The sequence below is a fragment of the Plectropomus leopardus genome, chromosome 2, assembly GCF_026936395.1.
Source record: "Plectropomus leopardus strain MGB_pleo_1.0 chromosome 2, ASM2693639v1, whole genome shotgun sequence".
In the NCBI taxonomy this organism is placed as follows: domain Eukaryota; kingdom Metazoa; phylum Chordata; class Actinopteri; order Perciformes; family Serranidae; genus Plectropomus; species Plectropomus leopardus.
Window position 1 is genome coordinate 40,561,216 of NC_142177.1, and position 26,690 is coordinate 40,587,905.

The window sequence follows — 26,690 nt, forward strand, 5'->3', positions numbered from 1 at the left end:
ATATTTGAACTCCTTCACCACATTCAGCTTTCATTCAGCAACATCCAGCCTGCTGAAATCTATCACCTCACATATCCAGCAATAAATTAGTACTTTGGAACGAACCCCCCCCTCCACCGCAGCAGCATTTACCAGAAGAAGTCTGACATAACTCCATCCCTCTTGAGTCTCACCCGAGATAAACCAGGAAACCCTTATTCCTCCTAACTGAAGACAAATGGACTAAAAAACAGACCATCAGATTCACCTTCAGATCAAACTAACAGCTTCCTCTACAGGAGAGAAAGGTGGAAACTCCAACACTGCTGCTTCAACCTGCTGACTCTCCACACACTGAATGTGAGTTTGACCAAAAACACGACTCAAAGTGAAAGTAAACTTCAGTGAAGTTAGTGGAGGGGGACAGGAGCCATGACTGACTGTACTTTCTGTCTGCTGTGTTTTCAGCTTCACTCAGAGTCTAAATGGCTTCCAGATCAGAGAAGGATCTCTGCTGTCCGGTCTGTCAGGACGTCTTCAGAGATCCTGTTCTTCTGTCATGTAGCCACAGCTTCTGTAAAGACTGTCTGAAGAGCTGGTGGACACAGAAACCAGCACAGGAGTGTCCAGTTTGTAAGAGAAGATCTTCAAAGTCTGAACCACCTTGTAACCTGGTGTTAAAGCAGCTGTGTGAGTCCTTCTTACAGGAGAGAGATCAGAGAGCTTCAGAGGCTCTCTGCAGTCTGCACTCAGAGAAACTCAAACTCTTCTGTCTGGACCATCAGCAGCCGGTGTGTGTCGTCTGCAGAGATTCAGAAAAACACAGCGACCACAGATTCAGACCCGTCGATGAAGCTGCACGACAACACAAGAAGAAACTTCAGGAGACTCTGGAGCCCTTAAAGGAGAAGTTAAAGGTTTTTAAACGAGTTAAAGTGAAGTCTGAACAAACAGCAGCTCACATGAAGGTCCAGGCCCGACGCACAGAGACGCAGATTAAGGAGCAGTTTAAGAAGCTTCACCAGTTTCTGGAGGAGGAAGAGGAGGCCAGGATGGCTGCGCTGGGGGAGGAAGAGGAGCAGAAGAGTCAGAGGATGAAGGAGGAGCTGGAGGCTCTGAGCAGAGAGATAGCAGCTCTTTCAGACACGGTCAGAGACGCAGAGGACGAGCTGAGAGCCGAAGACGTCTCCTTCCTGCAGAGATACAAGGCTGCGGTGGACAGAGTCCAGCAGCGCCCCCTGCTGGAGGATCCACAGCTGCTCTCAGGAGCTCTGATAGACGAGGCCAAACACCTGGGCAACCTCACCTTCAACATCTGGAACAAGATGAAGGACATGGTCTCCTACAGTCCTCTGATCCTGGACCCAAACATCGTTCATCCAAACTACATCCTGTCTAAACATCTGCTGAGTGTGAGAGCAGGAGAAGAGGAGCAGCAGCTTCCTGATAATCCAGAGAGATTTGATAAACACTAGTCTGTCCTGGGCTCTGAGGGCTTTAACTCGGGGACTCACAGCTGGGATGTCCAGGTTGGAGACAGAGCAGGCTGGTTTCTGGGTGTGTTAGCAGAGTCTGTCCAGAGTAAGGGAGACATACAATCTGGATTATGGAGAATGTGGTGCTATGAAGGTAAATGCTTTGCAGGGTCACCGTCAGGTCCAGCCACTGCTCTCGTAGTGCAGAAGAAGCTCCAGAGGATCAGAGTGAATCTGGACTGGGACAGAGGAAAGCTGTCGTTGTCTGATGCTGATACTAACACACACATACACACCTTCAGACACACTTTCACTGAGAGGATGTTTCCTTACATTAGCTCTATGGATGAAGTGAAGATTTTACCACTGAAGGTCTGTGTGACAGTGACACAGAGCAGTTATAGATAAAGAGGATGATTATTAATCCAAAAATGTTTGTTTTTATTTCACTTTTTTGTATAAATAAACAAGGAAATTAACAGAAAAGAAGTAGTTAAAAAGTTTTAATTTTGTCAAATCATTTTAAATATATATTTATGATATTTATAACCTAAATATACATTTTCCTCTATTTTTTTTTCATGTTTTCTTTTATAAAAAATAATTTTGTACTAATTTAATTAATCTACTAGTTTCTAGCAATTTGTGGAATATTTCTGACCAAGATGCTAACTGCCTATTTCCGGCAGGTTTTTAAAGAAGTCACATGAATTTGTTCGGGGTCCAAAGGTTTAAATTCTTCTGAAAGGCATCTGATAGCAGCACAAGAAAAGTGATGTCACTCCAGGTTTTAAAGGGTTAAGGTGTTCTCAGATCAAACATGACGTTTTTATTATTATTATTTTATTTAATTAATTTATTTATTTATCTATTTTTTCAAATCAAAATTAATAGTTTTTCAGTAAAATATTTTCCACTCTTTCAAATGTTAAAGATGCAGTATATTGCAAGCAAATGCATTTTAAAACATTTAAAACATTAAAATTAATCTAAACACAATGAATATATTGTCTATTAAATATGCTGACTATATTTCTGCAAAGCTTCTTCTTCTTTTTTTTTTTTTAAACAAAGGTCTGTTAACCCTCTATGGTACGCACTATGATCCCAGTTGGTAAAAAAATGTTTGGGGTGTTTTTTTGTCTTAAAATAGACCAAATAAACATAATTAAGAGACATTTTCAAAAATATTATTTTTTAGTAGTTTTAGGGTTCGTTGCCATATGGCAACACTGCACTATAATGGAAAGTAATGAAAACATGAGAGTTTTGTTTAAAATTGTATGTAACATTTATTTTAAAACTCATGTTATAGTATAAACAATCCCCAGTAGCCTGAACAGGCGTCAAGTAAAGTGTTACCCATTTTACACTCTCTTACTGGTAATACCTGTCACTTCACTATCATCCTCACTGTCTTCCCTCTCCTCACTGTCTCCATTGCCCTCACTGTCTCTGTCCTCACTGTCCCCACTGTCCTCATTCTCTGGCTCATAATCTTTATCCGTCTCACTGTCTTCATCACTCTCACTCTGTGTTTCCAGCAGCTCATTTTCCTCGTCACTGAATTCTTTGTCATCTTCACTATCATCTAGTGGGAGGGCTAGTTCAGCCTTTTTCCGCGATGTACCATAAAAAAAATTTGCATTCATTCTGTAAATGGAAGAAAGATGTGTCAAATATCATCATATGCAATGTGGAAAGGACTCACAAAGTGCATTATTATAGTTTATAGACTATAGAAGATCAGTGTACACCAATGCAATTGCAAAGTAGGCCTATATACAAAATGTTATCAACATGCCAGGCTAGCAATCCATAATGGTACGGTGTTGCCATATGGCAACGTACACATTTTTAACATTTTCTATTATTTATTGATCAACTACAGTGCAAGAAACTACATGATAATGAACTTAACTAACCTATTGTTGAGTGTATATTTTTTTTCCCATTGAAAAACTTCAAAAAAACACTTTTTTTGTTGAATTTTTAGGCGTCAAATGGTGAGGCTCCTCCCGTCCATGATGTCTGCAGAAAAGGGTTTCAAAATGGCCTATAGAAAGTAATGTGACAAATTTAAACACTGCTATTGGTTTAATAAGAACCCCACCTCTTTTTTAATGCATTGCATCATAACTTGGTATGTATTATCTGTGTGTAGAAGGCTTAAAATGGTGTTGTTGCCATGTGGCAACGCTGTACCATAGAGGGTTAATTGTCTTCTTCATGATACATCACAACATCTGTTCTGCTCTCTGCATTTGGTAGCTGTAGCCCTGACACCACATATAAAGAGCAGAAAATGTTGATGATGATGATCATTCATTTATTGTCCGTAACTGCTTGTCCTCACAAGGGTCCCGCAGGGGCTGGAGCCCGTATATAGTCCATAAATGTGGTGAGTATAAGTGATCAGTATAATCTTTTCACTGATTCTGAGACATTTTGAAAGGACGCTCATGGTAAACATGCTTTACTATTTTATTTTTTTTTTAGATTATTAAAATTCTACAATATAGAAGAGACAGCATAATCCCCCATCTGACCGGTTTAGCTCAGCTGGTAGCCTCCAGTGTTGTACTGAATCATTCATCAGCTTCTAAATTTGCTTGCTACTGTAACTCATGTCAGAGCAACTGCAGGCTTTGTCTCTTCCATTTGGGTCAGAGTGAAGCCCTCTGTTACGTAAGCCAGCTCCGTCTGCAGCGCGGGAACGACCCGAGGCGTCATGGTGGGAGGAAAAGCAATATAGTTTGATTTATCATTCAGCTCTTTGGGGAGAGCGGGAACTCCACCCTCCTCAGGTCATGCACAGTACTTCTGTAAAAGTGTCTGTCTATCTGCAGTATCTGCATGTGCATAAACACACTGATGTGCAGCAAAATGATCGAACCGCCAACATTGCATAAGTGCATTAGCAGACTGAGGCCTCGGGACGCCACACAGACCGCGCTGAGCTCTGTGGTGGTCTCTAAAAGCCTGATGCTGCTCTGACTGCAGTGGACTCACTGCCCTTTCTGCCATTTTTCTTACAAAAATAGGTGATAATGTAAGATGTAAAAAGAGATCATGGTGTTCTTATTTGTCAAGTGTTTGTTTTTTTTACATAAAATAATGTAAACTGCAAGCCTGTAATTCTTCGTTTGTGAGAAGCCAAATGTGTTTCCTACACATTCATGTATTTGTGGCAGCCTGCCACAATTAAAACATCACCGCAACAAATACATTTTCTAACGCTATTAAGATATACATACCCTACCGTTATTCATTGCATCACACTCACGCGGCGCCGCTAAGCTTGGGCGGTATCACGCCATTACGGTATATCTGCGTATTTAGAAATCCCGAAGGTATGCTGGTGAATACCATCATAAATACAGGCAATGCTCTTTCTACTAAAATCATTGTATGCAGAGCACAGCACGCACCACCAGAGCTCAGTGTCTTGTATCTACTGGTGGAACAGGCAGCTGAGCTGAAAGACTTAGCAACACCTAGTGGTGTAGGGTGAAGTTACAGGTCTGCAGATAGCCGGCGGCCAGCAGGCAGAGGGAGAACAGCATGCTGTTGGGGAATAACTGCATGGTTTTTTTACACCTAACTTGGTGAATTAAGGATTTATTTGAACCAAACCGGAGATGGTGATTGTTGGAGCAGTGGATGCAAGAGTAACCAAGCTGCTTTGGGTGAGTTTCATTTTTGTTTCCATTGTGTTTGAATGAAGGGAGTTTTATGATGAATTAATGACGCAGTCAGTCATCTCTAAAAGAGAGAAAACTGAATTCAAAAGGTGTACAATTGCATTTTTTTTTTATTAGGGAAAATAGCTGTGAGAACATTGTTTTTCTTAACATTTTGTGCATTTCTATTGTGTATTAAGTAGTCTGAAAAGCTGAAAATAAGTAGTGTGCACACACACATACACATATATACAGTCATATAGTATATACCCCGGAGAAATTTCAGGAAAGTATGAAGCATGAAATTTTACAAACCGTTGTTGTTACTGCAGATTTTAAGGAGCAATAAAGTTGAAACTCAACTGTTCATTGTGCTGGGCCTAAAAGTCTGCATTCACTCATTCTGCACTCTGCTTCTCCTCTCATACATCTGATCAGCTCTGACCAGATCAGCTGATCAATTATCAATGCTGTGACTGCTGCTGAGGGATATGAATAACTTATGATGACTTTTACCTGTGCTGCATTCACTGACCAGCAAAAACGCCACAAATTAGAGAGGCGGCACAGAATAATTTAAAAAAGGGACACACAAGGTTTGAAAAAATAAACGGGAAATTTGCTGACAACAGAACTCACCAAATTTGTCTTGTTCATCTCTATTTTCAACTTTATATTCCTCCTACTCAATGCAATTTAGCATAAACTGCATTTTCTGACAAAAGTGCCCTCCAATAGGCGATCTCATGTCTTCTGCTCACACTACAAGTATTTCAAAGCAGTTGCTGTACAACAGCACTGAATATCTGTAACTCAACACTATGACCTTGCAGAAAATGTGAGGGAGAACATTATATGTATGTTTAGCACTAAACATGACTCACTAAGCCTTGCACAGTTTGTTCCAGTATACGTCATTACAACACACACACACACACACGCACACACACACAGAGGCTCAGTCTCACACAAACATAAAAAAACAAACAAAAAGGCACATGCATCCACATACGCCCACCCAAAACTGACATATTCAACTTTTAAAGTCTTATCTGTAAAATCTGACTCTTCAGTAATATCTACTGGCATCTGTGGGAACTACAACGTGACAGAAGGCTGCATGCAATAACAGTATTTAAACTGTCCACCTTACAACAAACTGGAATGTGGCCACATTTCCATCACTCAAATCTGACTCAGTGATACAACAAAAGCACACTTTAGGGAACTTTGACTCATTCTGAGGAACGTCGTCACCATGTTTGCTTTCCTGAACCAAACCATAGTAACTTTACTTGCCAAAATCTACAATCTTTAACTTTACATAAATTACACAACTTTACATCAAGGACGTAACGTCATTCGCGGGGCACCAAAATTATCAAAAAATTAAGAATGAAAAGCAGCAAAATGCAAAAAACAGTCCGTAAAGATTAAATGATTAATTGTAAAAATAACTGGCAGACTAATCATGAACGAAAATAATAATTAGTTTCAACGCTACATGGGTTCAGTCATTGTTACATCAATCTATGACAAAGTAGCCAAAAATAAAATCTTATTTTAACCACAGAATAAGCTTCTCAGAAGTCCCCCTAATGAAGTTTTTGTGCTGACACAGGAACCAGATGGTCCAGCAATAACAAGAACACCGAATCAGCTCATTAATTATTTGTCATTAACAAATGGTGCAACAGCTGAAGAGGACCAGGATTACTAGTCCTTCCTGTACGGAGTAAAAATAAAAAAAATAAAACAACAACAGACAGATGCCATTTTGTTGTGCTGGGTGGAGCTGGCTTTGATAAATCTCACTCTGAGGGGCTCAAAGGCTTCACTAATTGACTGCAGGGAAATTATGCGCGATTACGCATCAAATGCAGCTTCACAGTGGGCACATATGGGCCGAGATGGGAAATAGACGTCGCTGAGAGCAGCACTATGATCACAGCGTTAGTGAGGGAAGATTTCAGCCGTTAAAGGCCGCAGCTCAGTCTGCTGGTGTCTGTATGTGCATCCAAATGCCTTAAACATTGTGTTTTAAGCAAAATGAATTCTCATTTCCTAATCCGGCCTGTTTGTTGACGGCAGCAGTAACCGTTGGTCGTCCTGCGGTAATTGATTTGTTTGAAGTCACACAGGAGGAGAAGGAGGCCTGTGCTGGTGACGTGTCTTTGGACAAAAGGAGCATTAGCCAGGATTAATCGGGATTAACGAGGAGGAATTCTGATGGACAGGACCAAAAAAAAAACACCCCTCTACCCCGCAGGCTCACTGTCCTCCTCCCAGCCAAAGTCTAAACAGATTAAAATGACATTTCACTGGTGCTAATTGGCAGGTGGAGACAGCAGCAGAGTGGCTTGTGTTTAGGTACGTTAGTGTGCGCCTGTGTGTGTGTGTGTGTGTGTGTGTGTGTGTGTGTGTGTGTGTGTGTGTGTGTTGCTCTCACTGATCATCTGCCTGTGGTTTGTGTGTGTTTCTCTGTGTGTATTTGTGCTCAAGGGTTTGTTAGTTTAAGTGAAGTGAGAGAGAGAGAGAAAGCCAGAGAGGAGTGCTCCACCCAGATGCCCAAATGTTGAGTCATGCTGACCAATAAACTCTGCTGCAACATTTTACTCTGATATTTTTAATAATCGTACAAAATCCTGTAAAAGTTCATCTCGAGTAAGAATTAGTGTCCAGCATAAAAGTGGAGCTGAAAGGAGACGGCCAACAAGAAATTAATCTGCAAAATGCCAAAAAAAATCACCTGTTTGTGAGATTTGTGAGATTCCTACTTACTCAATAATGCTATTGGGCCGTTGGTTGTAGTTTTGTGGTTCAAGTGCAACTTTTTGGCCGAGACACAGACAACATGAGGCGACGCAACTATTGGCCTTAGTCTGCCCTCGATCTCTGACGTCAATTTGGAGTCTGGGTCTTTACAGTGAACATAGTTTCTTTAGGGTTATGAACCAATGATTAAAAAACAACAACAAAAACAAAGGAACAATTTCAATACGTCTGTGAATTAATCAGTGATGAAAATAATCCATGGCTGCAGGTCTACTGAAAATCCTTTTTTCTTCTTTTCTTGTATACCTCTTAAGGAAATGGTGTGCCGTTCATGACTACTTTTTGATCATGTGACATTTTTTAGGTATTTGCGATTTGGTATGCAAAATTGATCGAATATTAATCACAATCAGGATTTTGACTTCCCAGTTAAATACACGTGACTGACTGCGATATTGACATTTAAGATGTTCGCTCCGCTCATAGAAAATTCCACTGCATATCACATCATCACTTCTTGAACTAACAGCAGTCTCCACACACTTGAAGAGCGGACATGCCCATGCACCTGCAGCTGCAGCCTGTAAAACTGTCCTGAATGCTGCAACTGCAGACGGCAAAACGAAAATCACCTGTTGTTTGGACACAGGAGAGAACAAATCATATGCAAAGAGTGCAAGAGACTGGGAAATGCACTGTGAATAAGGCTCAGTCTTATTCACATTGATGCAAAGATTAGTACATTAGCAGGAATGTTGTGACAAATTTTGTCCCTTAAAACAAAGATAAAAAATAAAAATTTCAAAAAAAATTGTGATTATCATTTTGGCCGCAATCGTGTAGTCCTGATGACCATTAATTGGTACGTTAATTGTTATACAGCTATAGTATTGATTGTTTTAAATAAATATTGATTTGAAGCAGCTTAATCAGAATTGGCTCAGTTAACTAATCATCATCTGTTTACTAGAATCAGCACGCTGCTCACACGGACAAAATTTAATCCCGAATTAGGATGACTTCAATCTTGAGCCGTATCTTGAAAAACCCTGGTGTGTGATGTTTGTTGTTTAGGAAGCTTGTTTACTAGACGGTTTCTCTAATTATTACGATTTCAATAAGCAGTGATGGAGAAGACAAAGGAGGGAAGAAGGGAATGAAGGAAGTAAAAATATAATGTAAAATAACATGCAGCCTCAACAGCTGCAGAACTTAAACACACAAACCACCAAGATTTCCTTCCAGAATAAAACCTGCGACTGAAGCGAGCTGACTGACTGATGAGTAAACTCAAATCTGAGAGCCCTAATCTCACTGTGACATTCATCCCACCATTACTGGAATGACATTACTGGCATTAACAGACCACACACACGCACACGCACACGCACACGCACACACACACACACACACACACACACACACACAAAGAGAAATGTCAAATGGGAAAAAGGGGAATGTGTGACAGATTGGGAGAGAGGAAGACAGAAGGGCAGATTAGAGGATAGGACAGAAAATGAAGGGAAAAGGAGGGAGAGGGATCGAGGTGAGAAACGGGGGAGGGAGGGAGCGAGGGTGGGAGGCGGTGGGGGAGCCCCTCGGGTAACTGTTAAACTGACTTAATCAGATCAACTTACTGACCTGGATAAACTCTGCTTGACTGGAACACAAAACTACTCACATAACAAACCGCCCCTCGAGATCACGGATAGATACTCTGTGTGTGTGTGTGTGTGTGTAAATTATAGAAAAAAAGTACGAAGACTGCACAGTAGAAAGGGTGTACTGAAATATTAAAGAGAGAGAAGCGATGAGAGAAACTTTAGAAGTGAAGATAAAAGAATAAAAGATGAGAAAGAAGGAAAAAACAGGAAAAAAGAGACCAACAGATAAAAAAGAGATAAAAGAGGGTTGTTTTTAAGGCGTTTTGGTGGAATTAAAGTCCTCTAAACTGACACAGTATCAAAATGTTTGTCACTCTTTAGCGTTTACTTTTAACTCCAGTTTAAAACAACGTTTGCGTCGGCAGCTGGCAGCTCTGAGAGGCACAGCCGAGCTCTGAGCTGCTGGCAGCATCCTCACACGCTCACGACGACAATGTTAACATGCAGATGTTTAGACAAGTAATGTTCACCATCTTACTTTAGCAAGCACTATTTTTTAGTAATTAGGAGCTAAAGAAGTATTTCACTGCTGGAAAGATGTTTTTATAAAACTGGTCTGTCTCTGCAGTAGAAAGACGCAAATACTGAAACTGGTGCTACACGTCCAGAAAAAAAACGAGAAAAAGGACACCTTTACCCAAAAGGTAAAAAACCTACAACTACCAGAATGCACTGCATCACACAGGACCAACAAACTCTCCTGCCAGTGGGTGAATCACATTTTATCACAATCGATCTGGTCCAAAGATTGACCAAGCAGCCAACATCGCCATCCAGTCCTTCAAAGCCTCATTCAAGAGCTAAGAAGCCCCGGGTGGTACTAGAAAGATGTTGAGGAGGACAGAGGATAAGGGTGGTCAGGGAGAGCATGTCTGAGGCTGCAGACTCTGCACAGCAGAAACTGACCGATGTCGAGTTTGTTCACCCCAAATGTCCTCTGAACCCTGAGCTCGTTTGTAAAATAAACTGGAGTTTTGAGGGGAGCTTTCCTCTGAGGCAAGTCCACTTTAATTTGCCCGTCGTCAGAGGAGATGTTTCTCAACAAACTGTAAATGACTTCAGGCCAAATCCTGCAGTCCTGCTGACAGAGTGAAAACAGCAAAATGCTGGGATTAAAAAAAAAAAACTCTTGTAGAACAAACTAATTCTTTTCATTTGAAAAAGAGTGTGTTTGTTGGTTCTCCGGAGGTGGTTTAAGATCTTTACACACTAGGGCCCTTTTTTAAAAAGATTTTATCAACACTGTAAATTATTAGCGGATACTTTGTGTATAATGTGTAGTTTAGTTTAAGCCCAAAACCTCTAGGTCATGGTTAGAAAAATGTCATGATTTGAATTTAAACAACCATATGGAAGAAAAGGAAAGATTATGAGGAAAAAAGAGAGAAAAGAGGAGATGCGGTGAGGGGGGAGGAGGAGAGAGGATGTGAAGTGAAGGGGTTTTCCTCAGCTGAGCATCTGTGCGATTCAGCAGAGTTCATTGGGTTCTCTCTGTGCCCGCCTTTCTTTAGCAGCTCACATACATGATCGTGCGTTTTTATGGATCTATTGTGTGTGCACGTTTAGGTCTCTTGTTTTTTTGTGTGTCGGTGAACACATGGGGGGGTTAGGGGAATGTGCCAGTTAAGCATTCCTCGCCGCTGAGCTGCTGCATTGTTGCAGGACTCTGCTTTGTCCCACGAGACAAACAAACGTATCTGTAACGACGCGGCGGTATAGATTCTCTGGTGCGGCGTTGCATCACACGCTTACATCAGATGAAAACTGGCCTGCGCTTTGAGCCACGCCAATAACTGTTTGTGACATCATACGCTAACAATTTCAAGCTGCAACAGCAGGACTTTTATGTAGAAACATAATCATATTAGTTTCAAACACAAACTGCATTTCATTCCCTCCCTGTGAGACCGTCAGAAATCCAAAGTGCCTCTTTAACAGCAGATGAGCAGCACTCCACCCAGAGAAAACTGGACTCACATATTTTAGTTTTTTATATCCTTTAACAGAGCAGCCCTGTTGAAAACAAGAGTCTGCTCTGTGAGGTTTACTGGCAGTCCTTTAAATGCTTTTGTTGGTATTTAAGTTGGCCATTGTGTGAAAAGTCCAGAGTTGACTGAAAAAACTGCACACATTCAGTTTTTTTGTGGTGACCATTTGTTAATGATGTGCTCCTTCCACGTCTTTTTCTCTTCCCAGCTTCACAACTAAAGTTCACTTCACAGGATGTAAAAACAGCAGAGTATTGCAGGGTTTCTCACACAATTAAAACATCTGCCACCACTAATGATTTTAGATTTCTGTGTCAGACCATTCAACAGGACCGTTATTGGAGTGGATATACCATTCGGTTATTACCTGCACCTCACTCTCAGACAGGTGAGCACCAGTCCATCAGTGAGGACTGATATGGAGATTAAATGAGCAAGGATCATGTATCATAGACGCAGCGTAAACACCAGTCCATATCGTCCTTGTCATCATCTGTCTGAAGCTGTGTGATGGTGACACAGAGTTTCAAAATAAGTGCAGCTGAAAGAGCAGACAAGAGAAAGATGGTGAGGAGAACGCTATTCACTCGGGAATAAATCATCAGTGTGGAAATGTTTTGTTTTCAGAGACACTGAGACTCAACAGACAGAGAACATGTCATATGTAAACAAAAGCTGTACTCAGGAAACACAACGTACGTGCCGGGCATTTCACTCTGCTAACTTCATGCAGCAGCATTAGCTGCTCTGTTTCAACAATATTAGATTTTAAAAAAAGAAAAAAATGTGCACGCATACTGAAATTCATCTGTGCTGTTCAGAGATGTAGTGACTTAAACCAGCTGAGTCACAGTACGCGTGAATAATACATGGTTAAGGTGGGAAGAGGAAAGGTCTGCTAGCCTCTAAGCTACTTCATACAGTGTATATGTCTGCTAATAATGTTAGCGTGTTGTATATCTGGGGGAAACACGACAGTCTTTTTGTCCATGTTCCTCAGCAGTTATCATTAAGCTGATGTTTGTACTTTCGTTAAAAGATCTTGTTTATCTACGCATGATGGCTGCTGGGAGAAGTTTGTCTTTTTTAAGTCAGATATCCCAGAAGTTTTGGGGAAAAATGATGGTCTGAGTTAAAATGAAAAGCATTTTCTGACAGACTGAACCAGTTTCAATTATTTACAATTATTAAGATGTTGTTTTTATCTTTTTTGACCAAAAGCAAATGAAACACGGTGGCAGCTTCTTCTTTAACTGACTGTTATATGCGCAGAAAATGTCGTCTCATATCGATCGCCAGCCCCTAAAATGTATCACAATCTTATTGAGGCAGACTTTGTGATATCTGCAAAAATTATATCACTGTCCAAAGAATGTCTATAATATTGTGTCATGATTAAACTAGTGATTTACAACCCTTGTAAACGACATGTGAGGGCTGGGTAGAGCACCGGCGATGAGTTAGCCGTTGAGAGACACACCTACGGTCTTACACATACCAGTATATCTTTACATGCAGTAGCTAAAAGGCCTGCTGTTACTTTAATGCTCTGAATTCTTCAGACTGAACCTTTAACCCGCTGCAGTGAATTAACACTGCAGCATATATTCCTTGGCCTTGGTTATTACAATTATGTGCACATTTGGAACCAGCATCTTAAATAACTACACTGCCAGATTTACGGAGACATGATGAATGTGTCATAAAAATCTATACCATGAACCTGACCCGGCTGTAATGAATGAGGTGAGACCAGTTGGAGGTTTTCAGCCTTGAAACTTGGGTTGCAGATTATAAAGTGTCTCTTTTATTTATCACTGCTGTGTGTTTGGCGCTCTGTGCCCGTTAACGGCAGCAGCAGCATCGTCTGTGAGACCGATCGGGAGAGGTCTCCCTCACTGAGACGCGCTCACTGCAGCAAAGACAGAGCTCATGTCTGAATTTCTGTCCTAATCCATGTGTGTTGTTGGTTGTACATTTGTTTGTGTGTGAATGTGGCACGTCACAGTTCACACTAGTGATTTAACATGACACAGCAAAGACGGAGAGATCAACACCACAGAGCAGACTGAGATACAGGGAGATGTTTCTATGTTTTTATGGCTTGATTTATGACATACTGGGCCTCACGCGGCAGCTTTCTTTTAACCCTCTATGGTAAGGTGCTGCCTCTAGTTAACATACCCATTTTTGGCTGTTGACACTCACACAATAATTTGTCAATTATGTTGCAATAATTTAAAAAAGTGCCAGACCCCTACAGAAACCAATAACACTGCTTATATTGTATTATGACTTTCTGGAGGCTGTGTCCTTTTTTCAGGGCATTTCCTGCATGATTCAGCTTTATCAATAAAGGTACACTGCTGCTTTAAGGTAACATGCCCAAAAGTGTTACCCAAAAATCTATATTTAAAAAAAATCTCTGATATTTAAAGTATGTTTACCTAGTCTATTTTGTGATAAAACAAAAAAAAAATGTAATAATATTTTCTCATGAGTTGCTCATTGCCACCTTTCAATATTTTGTAAAGAATTAAGCTAAATTTCCTCGTTTCAAAGTTTCAAAGTTGAGCTACTCTTTATAAAATTTCAGGAAGCAACATTTAGCTGCGGACTCTTTCCACGCCTCAGTATGTAATAATAACTGGTTAAGATGTCAGAGAGATGAAGCAGTCGTCGATCTGGCAAAACTCCTGTTGCCCCTTTCGACCATGTTTGAGATAATTATTCACTCGGAGAGCGAACCAGATTTAAATGTTCAAGCTGCTGCAGATGGAAGTGGGAGGAACACAAGAGATGAGTAATCACAAAAAGAAGAAAGTGAACTGGTTGAATCATGCTGTTCTTTGTAAGGAGAAGAAAGAACTCTACTCCGCTCTCTTTGGGAAATTTCATGTCGTCATTTGATGTAGGAGAGAGAATCACGACGGTGTTTTCTTTATGTAGCTATTCTGCATCTTCTTCATCCCTCCCACCTTCCTCTTGTGTGTGGGCATCGCTCTGTCTCTCTAACTCCTCATCACGCCTCCTCTTTTACTCTCTGAACACACACACACACACGCACACGAACACGCATGCGCAGGCTTGTTAATGCATTAGAAATGTAGTAAACTCATGGGGACTCCCCTAATAGAATCTGCTGTCATGAATATCCAAGGAGTGACTTCATAATGAAACTCGTACTAAAGCACCATGAACACACACACGTACACGCATATATATGTGTGTGTACGTGCGTGTGTGTGTACGTAGCACACATGCTGTGGAAAAGGAATAAAAAGAAAAACTAACGAAAAGAGAAGAAATTAGAAGCGAAAAGAAACTAATCTAATCCAGAAAATGAGGAGTATCATGGGAATGGAGAGCGTGTTCGGCGCAGCAGGCGCACCCGAGCTGCACAAGAATGTAATTGGCATCAAAACGAGAGCGAGCAGCAGGGGTTACAGCTGTTGCACATGCCCTCGAGCAAAAAACACAGGACGTTACTAGCATTAAACCACATACTGAGTGCTCTCATGAGCACAAAGAATGTTTAATGGATTTGGATCAGTAGGAAACGGCTCGGGGAGTTTATGGGCAACAGCTCTGATCGGCGATGGTGAAACAATTTCTATTTCTGAGTGAAACACAAATGACATGATCGCTGTCCAGACTCGAACAGGAGTCATACACATTTTTACCAGTAAATTTACTTTGGCTCTTCCTGTGGTTTACTTTTTCATGAGGACCACACATTCTCTGAAACGACCGTCGATACTCCTTCTTTTATTTTAGGGACTGTTCCTAATTAATGAGGGGGAAGGGTGGTGAAGTAAAAAGAGAAGCATGTCAAATATTTTTTAAGCACTGGGGAAAAACTTCTTATTTATTTACTGCTGATTTTGTTAATTTTTTTATACTGAATTTTTTTAAGCTCTTTTTTTCTCTTTAAAACATATTAGCAAAGATAATAATTATTATAATAATATCATAACTATATTAAAGAGAATATTTTGCCATTTGTCTTTCATAAAAATATTTTGGTGATTTTATTTAATTGGCAATATTTTTTTTCTTCAAAAAAAGATTTTAGGTTTATTTCTTTTATATTTGGTGAGTTTTAAAGACAAAAATGGAAAAATAATTTTCTTTATAATTGGCAAAAGTTTTTTCCTTTAAACATTTTTGGTGATTTTTATAGAAAACATGCCTTCCAGAAGCATGTTTTTATATTACGTTTATTTCCTTGTGCAACAGAAGAAGGTGGTCAAGTCTAGAAAAAAAAACATCATGATTTGGCCGGGGTTTGTTGGACCGCACTCCTCCTGCCTGCCCTACACGCACTCTCCAGCTCCTTATGTTATGTTTTCACCGGCAGCGTTTCAAACTAACTGTCCAGCTGTGTATCGTGCTGTCGTGAACGGTGCCATCCGGTCACGTTAAACTGATGCCATCCGACTGCGTATCATAACGTTGTGAAAGGTGGCTTTTGGCGATGGTGTCTGAGGTGGTGAAATAAACTGAACAGTATAATTTTGTTGCAAAATTAGTATAAATGTTTGTGAGGACTGCAGGAGGGTCCAAAAGGAGGACCAAAAGAAACCAGATGCATGATGGGAACTTCCACAGCGGCTACCCCTGTGCAAACTTGCTCGGATATCCAAATGGCGTCATTATGGAAGCGAGCAGCTGAGAGGAAGCGGTCGGGGTTTGACTGGCGACATCTGCCAGTGGCTGAAACAAACAGCAGGAAGAACAAACAGAGTTTCCTGCTGAAGGTGATCTGAGCTGCTGGAGAGCAGCGGTGGGAAAACGGCGTGCCCACATCACAACGGTGTTTCGAGCACACAAACATTTAGCTCTGCAGTGGATAAATCCACAGAAAGCTTTTCTAAAACATGGCTTCAGACACGACGGGGTGCTGCTCAACACGAGGCGAGCTTTCTGCTGCTCTCTCTGTGAAAACTAACTGAGTGTTATTGGTGTTAGTAAAAGTGTATCCTCGCCTTCACAGGGGTAACCATCATTATTCAGGAGTTAAAAAACACCCTCCTGCATCACATTTGGACGTTCAGGACCAGAGTGTCAATTTCCGCTTGTTACATGCACTGCATCTTTTCAAAATAAACTTTTGTTTTCCAGAGAAATGCACAGTCTCTGCTTGTTACATGAATACAGTCTTTTTTCAAAATAAACTTACAACGTAGACAACATGACACGTCAGCCATGTAGTATGCTATACACAACGCTGTTATAATAAAAAACGCTTTTGGTCAACGCGACTTTTGGATTCACACAGGAAACAAACAACCGTGGTGGCTGTGATGCACAATTTAGTTGCTTCCCAAATAAAAAAGAAGGAGGGAAAAGGAGTTTAGATTTTTTTATTTGTTTGGCTTTTTAAAAATGACCTGAAAACATGAAGCACACGCGCTCATCTTGTTATTTAAGCTGAAGAACGAGCAAGTTGTCCTTTCACAGCTAAACATCTCAGAAAGCGCGCTGAAGGCCTACATGCACGACCAGGACGGCCTTTTGTTGTAGTTAGTTTATCTAACTTTTATATGCAAGTCTGGCTTAGAAAAGCACTCAGGATGACAAAGCTTAAATGACAGAAACAGAGACATTTTCTGAAGTTACACTTCCACGCTGTTCTGTGCCACAGTACAACTCTTGACTCTACACTGAAGCTTATAAATACTTAACTTTAGAAAAAGAAAAAAAGAGAGGCACACACAGACATGCCTCTACAAGGACGTACATACTGCATACTGTTCAACCCTTTGAAACCTAAGCAAACTGACATGATTTCTCTCAAAAACACAGGAAAAAGGCAATTAGCACAAAAAAAAGAAATGACCCCAAAATTTGCAAGAAAAAAAGAAAATTGCCTAAAAAGAGAAAAAACAATTTAAATATGAAATTATGATAGTATAAATATAAATTTTACTTGCCCCTTTTCTTTTTTCCCTAGATTCTTTTATTTAAAACTAAATCTACCTTCTTGCAGTTTGTGAAACATATCTTAGCAAGAAGCGCATTGCCTTTTTCTCATTTTTTGAGAGAAATTGCACCAATTGGCTCAGAGTTCAGAGTTTTTAAAACATGCAAAAGGTGTCTGAAAGCAGCACGAGGAAAAAAATGTTGCTCCAGGTTTCAGAGGGTTAAATGAAGACTCCTTTCATATTTATTTTAAATATTTGGTTGTTTTGAGCGTTATAGTGAATCTAAATTTTAATATTTATAGACAATAAAAACAGAATCCTGCACTAAAATTCCCTCAAAAAAAAAGTCTTGGGCACGCAGATAAATCGACCTGCATTTCCTCCTCCTTCCTCTCCTGGATGGCGTGCTATCCTGCTCTCTGTTTGCATCCCGTCTTTCCTTCCTCCCATCACTTCACACCACAATCTGTCGGCTCGATCAGCCGAGCACCAAGACGGAGGGAAGGGCGGGAGGAGGAGGGGAGGTGGAGGGAAGGAGTAATGAGGTCAGTAGCACTTATCTGCAGAGGCTGAATGAGAGATGAAGAGGAGGCTCTGGGCTCTTCGCTCCCTCACACTCTCCTCCTGCCACTCTCACACACACTCCCTTTTTTACATTCACCCCGCTTCCCTCAGAGCTGCCTCTGTCACCTCCGGTTACATGTTGGTGTCCAACCTTTTTTCCCTCCTGCAAAACTACTTTTAATTTCCTCTTTTGTTCTCATCAGTTTAAAAATGTTTCTTCATACTACTCTGTCCAATCCTCGTCTCACTGTTAACGGTTACATGCACACCGATATTACATATCATAATCCAAATATCCAAATATCCATATCCAAATATGACAATATTCTGCATCTGATACAGTCCTATAAACCACATATTCAGTTTTAATATTCTGACCATTTTCAGAATTTAGCATTTTCTGATTATGACATTGGGATATGCCGATATTATCCAGGTTTTAGGAGCATTATTTGAACATGTAGACAGCCAATTTGGAATATGAGTCTCAACTGGGGTTTTAACTGCAGTTAACTACAGTGTTAAATTCTATGATGAAAATTATTCATCAGTGACCTTTTTTTCCATGGCAAAAATGAGACGATGTTGAGCTAAAAATAGATCTTGATAATTAAATCTATGAGGGAATCTATTTCACTTTCATTGACGAGACGGGACAGACTCACACTACCGCCACTACCACTCATTAATGTCGCTGTAAGCAGGAAATAGTATGGGCACATTGCAGTAGTGCTCCAAAATGTAACCAGAGCTCTGTAAAAGCCCTGTTTTGTGTGTGTGTCTGTGTGGGATGGAGAACTGCAAGAAAAAGAGGGAGAACAATTTACAGTCTATGGACCGGATATAGTCTTTATGCATCGCAAGTGGAACAAGCCGTGATAAAGCGAGTATATTTGATATATCGCCCACCCCTCGTTTGATGCTGTTTGACAGACAGGTCGGAGCCTCTGTTATCTGTGAGAGGAGCTGTGCTGTTTGTGAACAGTCTTAAGTCAGCGTAGTTTTCATCGACAGTGGAAAGCTTTGACTGAAACACCAGCTCTGTGAGAAGAGCTGAGTTTCAACCTCCAGACTAACATGCTGCAGATTCAGAAAAAAATTCAGGCTCAAATTAAGTTATTTTTCTGCTTCTTCACAGTGTGATCAACAAGTCAGAGTTTACAATGACCGTGGGAACAAACCCAGATGTCTGTCATCGACCCCTAAATAGAGAGAGATTTTGGGCTACTCAAATGAAATTACAGACCCTGTTTTTCAAAATTATCTCTAAATACATTTTTATACAACCTGTCAACTTTATTCTGGGACCTGTATTAGCCTACCTGGATTAGTTCAAATAGGAAAAAACAAACCAACTCACCTATACACATTTATATACATATATATATATATATATATTTATATATATGTATGTATATGTGTGTATGTATGTATGTATAATGAATAAATGTTAACAGCATGGTTTAGATCCCTTCTTTCTTTTGTCTTTGTCTAAACATAACTTCTCCCTCCATCATCCCATCATCCCTCCTTCTCTACTTCTCCCCTTACCGTCATCTCACACACACACACACACACACACACACACACACACACACACACACACACACACACACACACCCACACACACACACACACACACACACACACACACACGCAGACAGACAGCACAGCAGTGGCAGATGTGTGGTGACAAGCTGTGGACCTTGGTAACACTTCCAAGGTCAGGGAATCACATCAAGCAGCACACCTAACAAACCCTGATGTCTCTTGGCACTTGGACACACGCACACACACACACAAGCACACACACTCGACCCCCTCCCCCTGCCGCACTCAAGTGCCCCCCCTCACACTGTCCGATAATAATGTGGGGCAGGCAGATCAGCCAGATGTTTGTTGGTATGTCTTAGTGTGTTAGTGTATCTGTGTGTGTGTGTGTGTGTGTGTGAGTGTGAGTGTGTGTGTGTGTGTGTGAGTGAGTGTGTGAGTGTGTGTGTGTGAGTGAGAGAGCAGGTGCATCGACTGTATGTGCAGCCATGCATTAGTAAATATGTGTCTATCCTGTGAAAGTAAGAACAAGTGCCTGATGTGCTGTACAGGCTGCACAGCCTGAAAGTCTCTCCACAGTAAGTGCTTGTTATGTGTGTGTCTCCATTTATATCTGAACGTGTCTTTTTTCCTTACTGACAGTAAAATATGTACTGCAGTCAGTGGAGCAATTTTATAGTCAAAGTTAAACTTAACCCTTTGAACTCTGCAACAGAAACAGGTCCTCCACTTTCTACATTGGTATTGTTGCTTATTCTGATGTAATTTCTTGGAGGATTTTCAAATGCTTCATATCCCTTAAATCTGTACAACCTCAACTGAAAGGTTATGTGAATCAACAAACCATAGTTACTGATTAGAGTACTGAAATTGTGTCATAAAAGAAATATAAAAATCTAAAAACTCTCTTTCTCTTTAAAAACTAATTTTCAGGTCAGTTTCTTGACACCTTTTCCTAATGTCTTGCAATTTGCCAAATATCTCTTGCCAAGTTGCCATTGCCTTTTACACCATGTTTTCAAAATAAACCAAATCAGCTTGTTTTGAGTTAAAATGTTTAAATGCATGTGAACGGCCTCTGAACACAGCACAAGGAAACTGCTGTTATTCCAGGTTTCAAAGTGTTAACCACGCCTGCCCGTGTCACTGAGCTCCTCTTCTTTCCTATGTTTTTTTTTTAGAAAAATGGTCCAATATTGATACTCAGTGTTAGCAACAGTACAAACATTGTTTTGGTGGTTTGTGTTGGTTCTGTAACGCGGCCTCGCAGCCCTCTGTGTACCAGCAGCAGAGTGTACTCGTGTCCAGATGGCCAAGCTTGCTGTTCTTGCCCTGAAAGTGGAGCACTGGGCTAAGCCTCCATTATACAGGCTTAAAACACACTAATCACCCAACAGCACTCTGCACTACTGCTGCTTTTAGCCTCTGTGTGTGTGTGTGTGTGTGTGTGTGTGTGTGTGTGTGTGTGTGTGTGTGTCTAATCTTAGAACTACTCTCCGACTCTGGGGAAACAATCATTGACTGTTACCATGACTAGGAGAGCTGTGTGCATGTCCCATCACTCTTACACCTCTTCATTAATAATAAAATATTTTCAGAGCATATTATTCACACATGTTGTATGAGGTATTATTATTCAAATTTTGATCGCAATCACATTTTTGACTTCCCAAGAATAAATTAATGTGATTGACTGCGATATTGATCTTTAAAATGCTCTGCCTGAAGAAAACTCAGCTGGATATCAAATCAAGTGCTTCCTAAAGTAACAGCAGCCTCGACTTTTGATGCAACCTGCAGCAGCCCGTGAAAAATTTTCCAAAATGCCAACGGCAAAAGGACAACCACCCATTGTTTGGACATTAAAGAAACAAAACATATGCAAAGATGTGTGTCTGCGCCACAAGGCAACACAACTAACTTGTGAAACCACCTGAAAAAAACACAATCTGAATGCATGAAGGCCGGGAAGATAACACCAACCGTACCGTTAATCTTGTCAAGCGTCAACTCTGACATTCACAGCAACACGACCGCAGCAGATCTGATATCCAGTATTTTGATAACATTGACATTATTGTGATAATTAGAAATACTGACTGCTTAGTTAACCCACTGAAACATTAGCAAATTTGCTTGATTTCTTTCAAAGAGATGGGAAGAAGTCAATAAGCAATTAAAAGAAGAAATTACTCAAAAATAAGCACAAAATTACCTCAAATTAGTTTTTAAAAGAAACATAAAGAAAAAAAGGAAAAAAAAATAAACATGACTTGGAAAAAAGTGCATAAAAAATAAAATCTTGTAACATAATTTTAAATATGTGATTATGACACTAATAAATACAGTTTTCCCTAGATTTTTAAAAATAATTTTCCAGATCTACTAATTTCTTGCAGTTTATTAAACTTGTTGCCATGCTGCTCATTGGCTTTTTCCAGTGTTTATGAACGAAATCAAATCACTTTGCTCAGAGTTAAAAGGTTTAAATATTTATTAAAGGTGTCTGAAAGCAGCACAAAGACAGTAACCTCACTCCAGGTTTCAAAGGGTTAATTAGCAGGAATGTACATTTGAGGTAAAAAGTTTTAATACAATATTATTTTTATTTTGTTTCTATGGGATGAAAAAGGACCAGTATAATTTTGATGCAAAGTGTGACATCGCAATGAAAATATTTTGTTCCTAAAATGAATGAATAATGATGCTGAATAACTGTGATTATTATTTTGGACATAAATGTGCAGCCCTATCTTGTATTTCGGGGGAAGCTGTTAAATTCAAATGTGAGAAATTACTTCAAACCACCATTCATGCTTCATCTTGCTTTAGAATTTAATTTAACTTCATTATATTTTCTGAATTTAAATGTTTGCGAGGACAAATTAATGTTTTCTGGTAAACAATGATTAATTAGTGTGACACATCTTGGTCAAAAACATATTTGCTTCCTGGCAATGCTGCTTAGCTGAGTCTGAAGTCCAGAAACAGAGAGCTGCTGGGATTTTAATGAAGGAAGACTCATGCACACTGACTTCAGTCCAACGCTTTAGTTTTTAAGTTATTAACTAACTGTCTGAAGCCATCTACTCTTGGCAGTGTCTACGCAGCAGCGTGCATCAATTAACACATTAATGAGCCGCAGGTCAGAGTGGAGAAACGCCGCCACGGGGAAACACCCGCTCTGCACTGCGGGCACTGCTGACAGAGCGAGAAACTGCTGGCACTGCCAACCTTCGTCTGCCATCCAACGCAATGTGTGTGTGTGTGTGTGTGTGTGTGTGTGTGTGTGTGTGTGTGTGTGTGTGAGAGAGAGAGTGAGTGAGTGTGTGTAGGGCATCCCCAGGTGCCAAGGCCGTACTGTTATCTTAGTTTGGCACAATGAAGTGACTCCACAGTGCCAGTTAGTCAGCAAGTCCTTCAGGTTCATGCCCACATGGGTTGGTATGACGCATGAAATAAATTAATTTTCAAAAACTAAATGAAGAGAAACCAAGATTAGAGATCTAGCAGCAACAAAATTCCCCTGCTGCTGTCTTGGCCAAAAAGTAGCACATGAACACACCATAAATAGTTCAAATAACAGCCAACCAGCATGCAAGTTCTGCAACTTCCTGAGAAGAAATAACTCTTCTTACATATTAATGCTGGGTGATACGGCTCTTTAAATAATATTCTGATATTCTAAGGATATATCACAACATATATCTAGATATTTTAAATGTCCTTTAAACTAATGTTAACTACTAAAATATAAAATTATTAAATGAACTGCAGTTACAATAAAGTAGCTTCTGTCATATAATAAAGTTAAATACACTGGTGTTATAATAACATGTAATAAAATACAGTTATAAGGAAGTTGAATAAAGTACTATAAAATGAAAATAATAATGAATAAGTATTGTTGTAGTAAAATAAATCAAAGTGGGACCCATGATGCTTTTATTTTGAAGGACCTGGCTTGTCTTAGACAGGAAGTGTTGTTGTTGCTGTGGACTTGAAGCTGTCTGTTAACAGCTGGATGTTAGCGCTGCTGGAAAGTTAAACTGCAGCGTGAGGATTCATTCACTGCGAGCTGGAAACAAACTAAAAGCTCTGCAGTTCATATATTACTAATATTTGCAAGTCGCTCTGGTGCTCTGTGGTCACAAAATGTGACGAAATAGTCACGATTGGAGCTCTGCAAATACAGACACAAAACCTCACCTGCTCACACTGCCGCTACTACCACTCACTGAGTTAGGCTGTAACCGCAGCGCCATTAAACCTGATGATTTATTCTCTGTAAGCTGGAAACAAACTAACAGCTCCTGAGTTCAGATATTAATAGATTTCCAAGTCACGCCGGTACTACATGATCACAAAATGTGAGTAAATACTTACGGTGTGAAGCTCTGCAAAAGCCCCGCTCTGTTTGTGTGTGTGTGTGTGTGTGTGTGTGTGTGTGTGTGTGTGTGAGAGAGAGAGAGAGAGAGAAGGGCAGAGAGCCATAACAGAGAAATCGAGCCAAAATGCCGGTGGCTTATAAAAACAGCCTAACAATTTATAGTCAATGTTTGTTATAGTCATTCTATACTTTGGGCGTAAATCAAACTGCGATAAACTGAGTATTTTTTTTTATATATCGCCCACCCCTAATACAAATGTGCAAAAACATTTTGCTACAAAATAAAGACCCACAGCAGTGCCAGTGGGTTTGCATGTTTACCACTACAAATTTCTAAAACAATAAATGTAAATGTAAAAAAAATGTTTAAATGAAACTATTTTTTAGACTTTAAAACATGCCATCTTGCAATCAACCACCGAACATTGTCAGTCTCCGGATTTTAGCAGGTTTGGACCTCCCACGGTGCACTGAGGTCTACTGATACATTTGACACAATATACCGGTCACACACTCACAGAAAACACAAAAGGCTGCTTTCAAAAATCTCCAGATAGATCACTAAACACACACACACACACACACACACACACACACACACACACACACACACACACACACACACACACACACACACACCTGTCTTTGTCTCCAGGTGTCTAGTTAGCTTCTATTGTACTCTGTACACTGTTGGTGTGTGTGTGTTCATCTGTTAACTTTTCTGAACTCTCCAACATGAACTCATGAACTTCTCTCCTTCCCACGTTAAAACTGATCAATATTTCTGAGAGAACAATCCAATGAGAAAAGTTCTGGTTGTTGAGATGAACCTGCAACAAATTATCACTCGCCTGTGCAGCTTCACAGAGCGTTTTAGCATCTTTCACTTCATTGATTTGCATTTTCGGCTCACGACTTTGCTGTTTGGGTCACCTTTGCTGTCTCCAGCATAAACTCATAAACCATAAACTCACTTCACACTACTGGACACAAAACCAGCAGACACAATATTTGCACCGTTTTACCTTGCAATAAGACAGCCCTTACCGACGGGGATTTGAGGCCGTTATAACAGAAACAGCCGACTCCACTGACTCTATCGCTGCCTCCATCAGCTGCCGTGGAGGGTAAAGAGGAGAAAATATGCAAATACAGTCAACACTTACACTGAGATTGATTTTTTTTTTTAGGTTCACTAAAGTATATTTTGCTGCAGCTCCATCCAGAGCAGGACATCGCTGAGCTTCCATGTGCGTGTTGTGGGACTGTACTTTATTTATCAGAGGAGGGGGGTGGCTGGAGTGTGACTTTCATTTAAAATAAATATAAAATACGACCATTTCAAGTTTTATGTCGGTCAAAAGCCAAAATTAAAAACACAAGTCCCTCCTCAGTGCTTACATTTTCTTTTTAAATGCCTGACCCCTTTTACAGCACCACCTCATAAATAAATAACAGTCCCTATCCATAACCACCGATGGAGGCGGAGCGGCGACTGGCAGTGCGTGCAGAACGCTGACTCCAGGTGTTTACGTGACACAACAGCTCGACTCCCACTCCAATGATCTGGGTGTTTTAGTCTGACTCTCTGATCTAGTTTGGTTTCAGTTGGACGAACATGTTTACATGGATTTTAAAAGTCCAGTTTTAGTTGACCGAAGACAATAATTCAATTTTTCCTAACATCCTGTGAACGTACTGACAGGAGCTGTTCAGCAGTAATTGCTCCTGCTGTGTGTAACATCAGTCACGGTGCTGACTGTGTGCGTCTGACTGCTCTACTTTCTTTGCTGTCCTCGTTAATTTAGCTTCATCTTCACTCTGTTATTACGTATTACAGGTTTAACAGTCTGCTGTCTCACCATGCCGTGTCATCCTAGAAAAAAGCCGACTCAGCTCAATGATGTCACCTTTCATTTGTCCTTCTGCCCACAGGGCACCGCGGCGGCGGCGTGCTTCTTCGGGGAATGGATGGGTGTCGGGTTACACATCTCATTGATTGTTAGCAGCTAGCTTAGCGGTCACAGTTGAGTCAGCTAACGGTTTGGATGTCATCGTTCGTCCAGGAACGTGGTTCTTCAAAATAAAAGGGCAGGGCTTTAAAACTGAGAGCTGGGGCATAAATGATTTACTTCTTTTTTATGTTCGTGTTTCATATCGTCCTTTAACGAGTTCACCTGCTCTCAAAGGCCATCACACTTATAATGTGCCTGATGTCCATCTAACCCGACTCTAAAATCAATGTTTTTAACTTTGTCTTGCTCTTTGGCCTGATGGACGTCTAACTGGCACCGCGCTCAAGTCTCTGCATTTAAATCATCACTGTTTTTACAATTATTTCGGCTCCTGCTATATGTTAAAGGTCCAGTGAGTGGGATTTAGTGTGGGATGTTGCACCGCCATGTTTCTACAGCCCAGAACGGACAAACCACAAACTGAATCTAGACAGGGACATTTGTGTTTTTGTTTGTTTGTTTTTTTCTTCATTTTTGTTTTTGTATGTTGTTGCAAATTGGATGGGGGGGTCCTTTTGTATGATCTATGTATGGCTTCTTGATCTCTCCTGACACTTTTTTTAAAAATTAAAATAAAAAATGTATGCTGTTTTTAATTTGTGTGCAAATGAACAAAACTAAACTAAACTAAGCACAGTTCTGTCAGCATCTCCAACCACACTAAATGTATTATTTTACT

The 26,690-nt window shown here is 40.3% G+C and overlaps 1 protein-coding gene and 1 pseudogene across 12 annotated transcripts in view; one reads left to right on the forward strand and one right to left on the reverse strand.

The window, feature by feature from the left end:
• Positions 1-26,690, reverse strand: part of LOC121948924 (dedicator of cytokinesis protein 3-like) — a 240,599-nt gene that overhangs the window by 186,199 nt on the left and 27,710 nt on the right. The gene's annotated exons all lie outside the window — the stretch shown is intronic.
• Positions 171-1,863, forward strand: LOC121960875 (nuclear factor 7, brain-like; annotated as a pseudogene). The gene is made up of 2 exons (XR_015775109.1): positions 171-339; positions 448-1,863. The product of XR_015775109.1 is annotated as a nuclear factor 7, brain-like (transcript).